The sequence below is a fragment of the Typopeltis vanoorti genome, chromosome 13, assembly GCF_054136105.1.
Source record: "Typopeltis vanoorti isolate ZY-2024b chromosome 13, IOZ_Tvanoo_1.0, whole genome shotgun sequence".
NCBI classification, from domain to species: Eukaryota; Metazoa; Arthropoda; class Arachnida; order Uropygi; family Thelyphonidae; genus Typopeltis; species Typopeltis vanoorti.
This window is the reverse complement of record NC_143561.1, coordinates 44,563,688-44,575,692: the sequence shown is the minus strand read 5'-3', so window position 1 is coordinate 44,575,692 and position 12,005 is coordinate 44,563,688.

The following is a 12,005-nucleotide window of genomic DNA, read 5'->3' as shown; positions in this document are numbered from 1 at the left end:
AAAATGAATCGTGACTTGATTGGTTGTTGAGATGATGACATCATTGTATGTGTAACATCATGGGTTTGGAATGTTTGGAATTTTTCTGGTGACCATCTGTGTGTGTCACGTCATGTTGTTTGTTTTGTTGGTGTATGGAATTGTGGGTGATGCTAGAGATAAGTATTCGTGTCATGATTGGTGGAACACTATGAACCAAATAGGGTAGGGTGAATGTGGGGAAGTGAGGTCAGTGTCCTGGATGTGTGTTGTTATCAGATGAAGATAAGTGAAGTCATTTGTTAGTTGTAAATAAGTGACGTTATTGTTTTGAATGGAAAAGGAAGATATATTAGTGGATAAGGATTCATGCTGTGATTGGTGGAACACTATGAACCAAATAGGGGTAGGATGAATGGGGCAAGCAACGTCAGTGTCATGGAATGTGTGTTATTATGAGTTGTAGATAAGGAAATGGTTTGTGTATGGCATTATGGGTGATGGATAGTGATAAGATAGAGTTTGGAATTTCGCTGACCTCCCCCTTTCTGGCAGGACATCACATAGTGTGTCTGGTTTGCATATAGCATTGTGGGTGATTTTAGAGATAAGGAACAGTGACGTTATGTGTTTGGAAATTTCTGGGGAACATATGTCTCTGTGACATCAAAGTGTTTTGGTTTGCCTATGGAATTGTGGGCTATGTTTTCAGATAAGATATCTTGTAATTTCCCAGGGTGCCACAGACACATCCATCATCGTCTTCTAGTTTTTTTTGGATGTCTATAGATGGTAGCACAACTTTTCCGATAAGTGTGATTTTTTTCCTGTTATCTCAACCACACACTTTATTATTTTTTTTCGCATATTCATAAATCATTCAAATTGTTTGATTTGTCTAAAATTTAAGATCTTAAAGTTCAATAAATAAATAAATTGTGTGTGAATTCACTGTGATTTCAAAAGTGATCTTACTTAAATATGCATAACACATCAATGACACCGTTTGTTCATTTAAGTTTACACATTTATTTCACAGATATTCGAATAATTTGATTTGTCTACATTAAGATCTGAAACTTCATTACTTTTGCTAATTAAAGTTATCTTTTTTACAAAATGTTTTGACTATTGGTATTTTTAGATTACAATCAAGATAAAAACCAAGCGGTGTTTTAAAAAATAAATTAAAATAAATGGAGACTTAAATGGATTTCTAGACTACATACAAAAGTTGTATGTAGTGTAGAATTTCTAATGATATTTACAGTGTTTACAGTCTTTCCAGAATGAGGACATCTTGGAACTATCATGGTTTTCTGACTATTCTAAATTCTTGATTTTTAACATATATTCACAGCACAAAACACAAAAACACAAGGTCTGAAATGCAGTTGACTCTTTTTCCTTATAGGTAAATATGTGCTTCGTTCCTTTCCTTCACTCACGGTGGCACTGTATCATTTTCATTCACCAATTTGTTGTCTGTACTTGCGAACTTTTTTGACTGGGGGACTTGGAATTCTCCTGGTCTTACTTGAGGGCTTCATAATACTTCCCACACGCAATCCAAACTTCACATTTTTTGTGATTCACATCCTCCCTTTGATGTTTTATGTGGTATTATCATTTTGGTGTTTGAGTATGGGAACGAAATGTTTACAGATAACTCAAACATTGTAAATAGGTGGCATTAGACAATTTTCTAAAATAAATAATTACAGGATATCATTTTCCCCAATTTTTGTTTTCTTCTTTTCTACACCAACCTTTTTTAAAAGTTTGGTAACATGATGGGTTAAAATATCTACAGTCTCTCTGTAAAATAACCAAATTCTAACAATCGTACTTTAACCATGACTGTTGTTTTCCTAGTCTGGTGGTGGTGGAAACTACAGATATAGTTAAAAATTGTCACTTTTCAGGTGAAATCTTCTCTACTAAAAATTCTGGATATTAATTTAATACCGGATTCCTTTTGCCTCCAATAGTTGACACAGTTTCTTGAAATATTTGAGGAATTGCATGAACAAAAATGACTTTCAATTCACTGAGTGGATTTTCAAAAAAAAGGAAGAAAGAAAGAACAGTCTCTGATTAGTTTGTGGCAAGAAATTTCACAAGAAAAAAAATAATTTATACTTTATCAATTTCAAAAGACACATTACATTATTATTAGCTATCACATCTGTCTTTTTTTGTTCACTCTATTTTACTTTAAATATCAGTTAACTACATTTTTCTAGCCAGAATAACTGAGCAATAAATAAATAAATAACTGTGTGAATTTTTTCCCCACACACTGCTTATATTTTCATTAGTCTTTCTTGAAGATTACTCATTAATTTCCGGTCTTAATTTTCGGTCCTTTTTCAGTTCCCATGGTGACTAAGTGATTTTAACATTCACATGAGTTGAACTATGGTTTTTACAGTAGATGCAACAATTTTCCATTAACTCAACATGTCTTTTCCTGACTAGTATCATCCAGTGACCGACACATTCGCATCTCTAGAAGGGTAGAGATGTGATTTTTTTTTACAATAATTAAACAGAATTGCATTAAGGTATAATGTTATGAATTTTTATATCAATTTGTAATCTGAATAACCGAGCAAAGTTTCACTGTGGAAAACGCAACAATAGCACACATCTTTGTTCATTAAGTTACAAATGCATATTTTATATTTTATATTGCTCAAATATTCAATCACCAAATGCTACCAGTCACACTTTAATTCCAAAGCTCTGAACTTATGTAACTGAAATTTATTTATTTTTCTTTCTTTAGCATTAGTAAGTTTCAAATAAATATTTATGATCACAGCAAGCAAGAAATTCATCAGCTTTTCAAAGTTTTGAAATTCATACCCATGTTGTCAAAATTAAAATAAGTAAAGAAAGAAAGTAAGTAAGAAAGAAAAATAAAATGTTTACCTTCAAATAACTATTTACGATTGCAGCAAGCAAGGAATGCATCAGTTTTTCAAAGTTTTGAAACTCCTACCCATATTGTTTTCATCATTTGGTATCATTTAAATGAAGAAAGGATCTGCCTATTAAGTTCGTTGATGTTTTTTTTGATTTTTCTCTTCAATGATGAGTATTATTTGATATATGCATGCTGATTCACTTGTTATCTGCATGCTATGATACCTTTTTATTTTACACAACAAACTTTTTAAGAGGTTAGTAACTTGATGGGTTAAAATATCTAATGTCTCTGTCTGTAAGTAAACTAATATAACAACCTTTTAAGCAAACTAATATAACAACCTTTTAAGTAACTAATATGTCTGTCATATCTCTTCTTTTCAGCTTGTTAACCAATTTCTATAACCTAGAAATCTTGTCTATCCTCATATGAAGCATCACATAAATCTGTCACCGTCTTGACCAGTCGCCTCTGGATCCTTTCAGTGTCTCCCACATTTCCGAGAAACTCACTGACAATGATAACAATAGTGCAGATGAGGCAGTATCAAGGCCTTATAAGGAGGTGTAATAATCTGTTTATCTCTGCTTAACAGGGTTCTTCAATAACCAGCTAATCATATGAGCTATGTTATCCACTTTTACAACGTGACCTCTGAACTTGAATTCAAAGTCCACTAGTACCTACCCCTCCCCTTCCTAAACACATAACTTCATTCATTTCTTGCAACCCAATGTACACAGCTGGGAATCTCTTCATCCAAAAATGCATAACCTTACACTTTGCAACATTAAACTGGCTGTCTTTCTCTTTACTCATATACAGGTATCCCTCGATTAACGCGGTTCATTAATCACTCGATGTTACTTCGTGTATCAAAATTGCGTTAATCAATCTAATAATCAATGGTAAAAATTACAATTCGTCCATGATCGATTATTGTATTAATAATTCGTTTTATATAATACTCTTTTAGGAAAGATAAAAAATGAATGCAAAGTAAATGTTTAATAAATGCTTGTACCTACATTATTTACTGCAATTTTTTTATCAAAAGAAGTTATCGAGAGTCGTTTGAACAGTTTTAGTTTTTTTCTTATCGGCATAAATTCTACGATAACAAGCAAAATGACTCTCCAGACCTCGGCAAACAAGGTCTGGAGAGTCATTTCAAATATAACTCATGATGGCGAAAATTAAGTGGATATTGAATCCAACATTATTTCATAGCCCAATATAGAAACAACAAGAATTTCGTGCCGAATATATAGACACTAAAAGTTTCGGCTGATGCAAGCATAACCAACCTCATGGGCAACTCGTAGTAAAGGTGAAGTAAGTTTCAGATAATTTTCCTTAGTGTTTTCAATAATGTAAAGCACATCTAGAGGACATGTATGATAAATAAGCCTTTGTCTCTCTGTTTCAGTAATACATGATGGTTTATTTATTTTCAGTTACAATCTAAAAATTATTGAACAAAGAATAAAAAAAAAAACAACTAAAACATATTATTCTGACATCGGAGGTCGCGGTATCTCTCAGATACAATTTACTGTCAAATATCACAAACCTTTACATAACATGTGCTAAACCAAACTGCCAGCAAAAAAACAGTTTGGAATATCACTCTACCATATGAATGCACAGCTACTTATGACATCCAGGCTATACACTGAATTGTGTAAGAATATTTATATTAAACATTTTGCATGTATCTGTCAGATCAGCTGCTAGCTCCGCATGGTTAAAGGCGCGTTAATCAAAACTCTTCCCGCGTATATCAAGGAATTGCCGCAATTAATTTCGCCGCGTTAATAAAATCCACGTTAAGCAAAACACCGTTAAGCAAGGGATACCTGTACTGCCAGTTTATATAAGTTGTCCTTTGCAACATCTGTGCATTATTCTCATTAACTGTTACTGTAATCAATTTTACATCATCATTAGCAAATAACTGAATATTCCATTCATTTCTTATATAACACTTTAAAATTACATAAGAAATCTTACAAATACATAATAAAATTATTAGAAATATCTAACAAAATCTGTTTGAACTGTAAAAAACACTGCAGTAAGTAAATCGTGACATGTTTTTTAAAAACAGTTTATCCAAAATAGACCGGAGTAACTCTAGTACAGGTAATGCTTTATTAGATACAATCCAGTTCGTCCATTAGAATCGAATCCACAGAGTTGTTCCTGGCTATGTAATAGATATTGATGAGCAATCTCTCTCTCTTTCTCTTTGTGGTGTGTGTGTGTGTGTGTGTGTGTGTGTGTGTGTGTGTGTGTGTGTGTGTGTGTGTGTGTGTGTGTGTGTGTGTGTGTGTGTGTGTGTGTGTGTGTGTGAGCTTCTGCATGCGTACTTCCGTGCAATAAATACGATATGGAGTTATCTGTGTGACCTTGAGAGCTACACATACCGACCACTGAATTGAAAACATTTATGCAGATGTACATAAACGTTTCTTACACAGCGTGCATTCAAAATAGTTGCCTAGAAAACATCACCATCTGTTCTAGGCAACTTTTTTAGAGCTGCTGCTCAGTAACCGTCAATAGTGTTTATCACAATGGGAAAAATAAAATATCTTTCGGAGTTCGATAAGGGCATATTGTAGGTGCTCGTCTGGTTGGCGTCACGATTTTAAAAACAGCATAATTGAGATATCCTGGATGTTTAATCAGTGGAAAAATAACTCACATTGCTTGACTGAGAGGCGAAGTGGTCTTAAGGAACCAGATCGTCGTCATCTGAGAAGGTTTGTACGACAAACAGAACTTCTTGTGCAGCAATTGACCGAAGTATTTAATGAAGTCTGTTCTTGACCCATATCTCACAGAACTCTGCCCATGGAATTGAAGAGGATCCATGTTGGCAGTCGCATGACTATGCGGAAGCTACTGATTTCTGTGAAATTCGTATATAGTGGTGTCAGGAACGCCATCACTGACACTGAAAAAAAAAAACTCATGTGGTCCGACAACTCGTGGTACACCTTATTCTGTACCAAACAGTGTGGCGGGAGCCCCATGAAGCAGTGAACCCAGATTGCCTTGTAAACACAATTCAATGTTCTGGAGGTGGTTTCATGGTGTGGGGAATTTTTTGTTGGCACGGAAGGGTCCCGTGATATTCTTGGATGTTTGGGTGTTCTTCAAAGAATATCGGAACATAATTGCTGATAAAGTCCATCCTGCAATGTTGAATTTTTATCCAGCAGGTGAGTGTTGTTTCACGGACGACAATGCTACTGTAGATCGCACAAGAATTCTTCAGCAATGGTTCAGCGAGCAGGACAGCATCTTCCCTGGCCACCACAAAGACCAGATCTCAACCGTATTGAGAATGTATGAGAAAAATGTTAGATAAACAAATCTGAGAGCAAATTCCTTTTCCATCAATTCTGAGTCAGTTGAAGGACTCTGAAATGAACGCCTGGTATGTTTCAGACGTATATGCAATTCAGTACCTTGTGGAATCTATGCCAAACTGCACATATGCTGTAATTCGTGCTAGAGGAGATCCATCGCGGTATTAAATGAAAGTTTCTAATTCAATGGCAGTTGGTGTCAGACTTACAGGTGAGAGTATCACTGGAACTGCGATTCGGCTTCATAGTGAAAGGTTTTATATATGAAATGTATTTATATTTTTTTAGTTTTAAATAGATTTTAGGTAACGTAAATTGATGAACTAATTACATAAATATATTGTATAATTACTCGAAAAAAAAAAAAACAAACGAGACAAAAAAAAATTGCTGTGTTATGAATAATAGCAAGAATGTTTAGGGAAATTTTTGGTATAACCGCAAACATAACAACAATATTCTCTGGATAGCATTTTCATATGGGATTGGGATTTGTATAGAGTTTATGATTGCATGGGTGTAAATTAGCATTTTGCAAAAAAGAGAAAGCCTACTTTTTTGGATGCCGAGGAAGATTTTGATATGATGTATTTGTGCCAGGAGAAACTGGGTAAAGAATAGTCCAAGCAGAGAGAGAGAGAGAGAGAGAGAGAGAGAGAGAGAGAGAGAGAGAGAGAGAGAGAGATCTGATCCTGTCCGGTGGTCTGTGGTATTGAGAGTAAGGTAGATGAGCTGAGATTTGTGTTTCGATGGCATTGAAAGGTTAGCAGTTTGTCCTCACTCCATTGAAGGACGGTTCCTAGATCAATGTTTAAGGCAATGGTTAATGATGATCTTGAAGCTTCGAATGTCTGAGCATTTCCATTCTTTTCCAAATGCGTAAGATGAGCGGAAAGTACCATCACCTACAAAAGCTGTGAATGAGATCAGTGGTGATTGAGATTAGTTCCTTTATTTAGTAGTACAGAAGAAACAGAATAGGTGATAGGATACAACATTTAGGGCTTTTTTTTGCGTTGGAGAAGTTTGAAGAAAGGGATTCATTCACAATGACATGAAATGGTTAAGACTAAAAATTTAAAAATTTGGGAAAGATAAAACCTTAATAAAAAAAAAAAAGGTTTGCCTCACCGACAGAAAATAAACAGATAACAAACAATAAAAATAGAAATAGTTAAAATCGTGTTAACAGAATGAAAAAAAAAATCAGAATGATTTTAAAACAGAAATTTAGAAACTGGGTGCTAAAAGACCAGTTGGAATATCAAGAAAACGATAGAAAGATGGAATGCAGTAAACATGCTCACAATATTTCTAAGACCTAAGTGGAAAATGAAGTACTTTTACTTGTTCTATAGATTCTCCATTGAAAACACATATAGTATTTTTCTCGCTGCTGCCTTTTTTTTTTCTTTCTTTCTTTCTAGTGTCTTGCCAATTTCCATACTAAATTTATTACAGCAGTTATCTACTTTAATTAAAAAAAAATCTGAAAACTTGTAGTAAATTTATTTAGGAGTACATCCAAATCTGCATAAAATGACGACCTGAAATTAAGATCTCAGATTTAGTGAGCTTTCCTTCTTAATGCCGTCTATAAGTGCTTTTCATATTCCCCGCTTCTTCATATCTGTAGAAGAAAATGTATGATGGGGTAATATAGCGCTATATAAGCTCAGATCATGGCTTATTGTTGTTACAGGAGAGTAACAGCAATAGTCGAGCCTCAGTTAAAACTTCATTGGCTACAGCACTGCCATCCATTACCCTCCCTGGGTACCCATTTTAGTCGCCTCGTAAGACATGCAAGGCTACAGTTAAACTATTCTTATCCCGCCCACCACACAGGGTACATAAAAAAAAAAAAATTTGCTAGATGGGCGAAGCAAGAATGCTTTTCATCTTCCCGTTATCTGTAGAGGACAGTGTAGGGATGAGGTGTTATTAGCTATTAAATTAAAGCTCTGATCATGGTAGGAGGGTAACAGCAATAGCCGAGCCTCAGTTAGAACTTCATTGGCTACAGCATTGCAATCCATTACCCACCTGGATATCCATTTTATTCGCCTCATACGACATGCATGGGCTGAAGAGGAGCTTCACATAATGTTCTTCTGCAAGTAACGTATTAGAGCAATCTATAATAAAATAAATGGTGTACCTTTAAGAATTATTATATTTTTCAATTTTTAAAATAATTTAGTTTCAAAATATTAAAAAGTTTGCAGTAAATATATATGCTTTATGAATCCTTAATTTTAATATTTCATTTAAATTTTATTCACAATTTCATAAATCCGAAAGCGATCATGGACAAATCTTTGTTTCAGAATAATGATTGTCATAGGAATAATACTTCCGTAAACTGATCAATTAACCCAATATAAATTCAATAGTGTGCATCATCTTTCATTTTTATGTAATCTTCCTAATATGGAATTATAATATTGATTATTACAATATTTCATTATGATTCTTTCGTTACTTTTTTGCTCAGAAATTCGTCCAAACAGGATAAAAACTTCCTTTACGAATTAAGCAATAAATAACACTTACCTTTCTTCATGAAGTAATAAATAATACTTTCTTTATGCATAACCCATTGAAGTTTATTTCCTAAACAGGTTTTTCTGTTTGGATACAAATAACGTACATTTCCACTTGAGTATTAAACTTCCTTTGTCAAACAACTCTACCTTCCCATCATAGTCTTATTGTTTTGTAATTCCGTGTCGTTGTTAGGAGTTACCAGTGAGAGACTTGTGTAGTATGTCGAAACAAAAAATGGTTCTCGTATATGAATTGTCGTTAGGGAAATACTCTTTAGCAACACAGAACGAAATGCAAGAAATGACACGCAAACCCAGAATTCGAATTGCGTACGTAATCTCATTACGTCTTCAGTAATATTCATGACCAAACTGTAGACAAATGTTTAGATATATTTTGAATTAAATAAATCCCTCGTCTCCAAACGTAATTATCTTATTTATTGCTTTTTCTCTCTCCTTCTTTCACATGAAATTTAGACGTTAGTTAAAAATTCGCAGCGGATTTTTGAAGCAGTTTTATGCATACAAAAATTTTGAGAACAATATATTATTTTATTAGGAAAGAGTAAAAAGGAACTTTACATACAGTTTAGCCTATAGCTATGTGACTCTACTGCTAAATTGCAGATTAGGCACTTCAAAATGTTTATAAGAGCAATCTTCATTTTATGTTTAAAATCGGACCCAAATCAGAACGTATGATACAGTTGCGAGTAGTTTGGTGGATGCTTAGTTAGTGTATCTAAATACAACCTATTGTCGCCTTGGAAACATGGAATTATTACAATGTTATGTGACTAATGTTTGAAAAGGATAAATGTTATTATTATTGTCATAATATCAGAAAATAAAACTTAAAATCATCATGTAAAAGATATAAAATAAAATGGATCTGCCAGAAATATACAGGGTGGCTATAAAATAACTTTCCCTCTTTGGAGGCATCTGTAGATAAAACCAATAAATCTTTTTTCCCGGAAATCATCTCCGCATGCCTTCGAAAATCTCAATATAAAATGTGGTCTCATTCCGTGTATTACTTTTAGCTACAGATACCTCCAAAGAGGAAAAGTTAATTTATGACCACCCTAAGTAGTAGTCAGGGCAGGTCACAAGTGACCAGATCAAAATCAAGATAAGATAAGGAATCGTGACGTGATTGGTTGTTCAGATGATGACGTCATGGGTTTGGAATGTTTGGAATTTTTCTGGGGAACATCTGTGTGTGTGACATCACGTTGTTTGTTTTGTTCGCGTATAGAATTATGGGTGATGATTAGAGATAAGGATTCTTGTCGTGATTGATGGAACACTATGAACCAAATAGGGGTAGGGTAAATGTGGGTTCCCCACATTCACCGGTTTCGACCTTTATTGAGGTCTGATCAGTGAGTAGGTAGACCTGCAATACCAAGGTTTAAGTGAACAGAACTTACATATACTCCTACTAACGAATTGCCATACCGCTGTACCCATATATTATTATTATTATTACGATAAAGAGGCTATTTTTCCGGCGGCCTAAATTCAGTTAAGGGGATAATAAATCCCTCATTATTTTAAAGCCGGATATGAAATTCGGAGATCGAAGTCTATCGAAATCTAGGAGTTTCATGCCGAAGAACTATCGGCGAGTCCAAGCGTAAGTCAACACCTGGGTAGTACAACACTAGGGCAACTGAAAGTTTATTTTTCACTTGGTTTGACAATAATAAATTTAGTTTAATCCAAGTGTGAGCAAACAAAGTTTGCGCCTGAAAGTATCTTCTGGACTGGGGTAAGGTAGTACAACATCGGGTAACTAGTAGCAAAAGTGAAGCAAGCTAATATCACTCCTATCTCATTATCTTCCATAATGCAAAACACATACAAAACACATGCAAAACAGGTAGAGATGACCTTGCTAATGCTTCTGCTGGTTATCTCCACTTGGGCCTGGCTCCCACTGAAGAGACCTCAATAAAAGTCGAAACTAGTCTGGGTAGTGGCCCTTCCCTTAATGCATAACATCAGACATATCCGCAAGGAGATGTGTTTTGCATTATGGGAGATACTGAGATAGGAATGTTGGTAGCTTGCTCCACCTTTGCAACGAGTTCCTCGGTGTTGTATTACCTTACCCCAGTCCTGAAGATACTTTCAGGCGCAAACTTTGTTTGCTCACACTTGGATAAAGGATTAAACTAAATTTATTATTACTAGGGCAACTCGGAGCAAAGGTGGATAGATTTCGATCTCCGAGTTTCGTATCCGGCTTTAAAATAATGAGGGATTTATTATCCCCTTAACTTAATTTACGCCCGCGGAAAAATAGCCTCTTTATCGTAGTAATAATAATATACGGGTACACCGGTATGGCAATTCGTTAGTAGGGGTATATGTAAGTTTGGTTCACTTAAACCTTGGTATTCCAGGTCTACCTACTCACTGATGAGATCTCAATAAAGGTGGAAACCGGTCTGGGTAGTGATCTCTCCTCATAATGTAAAACAGCAATACATCTTCTAGGAGCTGCGTTTTACATTATGAGAAAATATTAAGGATTGTGACGGAATTTGCTCCATCTTTGCTCCGAGTTGCCCTAGTGTTGTACTACCCAGGTGTTGACTTACGCTTTGACTCACCGATAGTTCTTCGGCATGAAACGTTTAGATTTCGATCTCCGAGTTTCGTATCCGGCGTTAAAATAATGAGGGATTTATTATCCCCTTAACTTAAGAGGTATAATTATTATTTATTTTTTTAATGTGACTCCAGCCCATGAAAATTTGTTGTGGACCTAGAGTACATTCCTACGATCATGGGCTGTTATGAGAATAATCATTTATCCATTAGTGCTTTTCATTTAGTCAACATTCCACAATTATAAAAGTTCATGTGTGTGTTTGACTCATCTTGTTTTTGAAAGTGCGACAATTTATTAGCGTTTTTGTATTAAAGGGTTTGTTGCGTGCCCAAATGATAGCATATATGGTCGTTGACATTTGTTCACTTCAACTAATCATTTAAAGTTACACTTAATGCAGAAAGGAATGAACAGTCAATTCTGAATATTCCTAATGTAACGTACTTCTCTAAAAGTCAATACGGAGTTGGAAAGTTTTTGTTTCTTTTTCTTTTTTAATTTTTTTAACATCTTACTTTTTTCTCAGTATAACG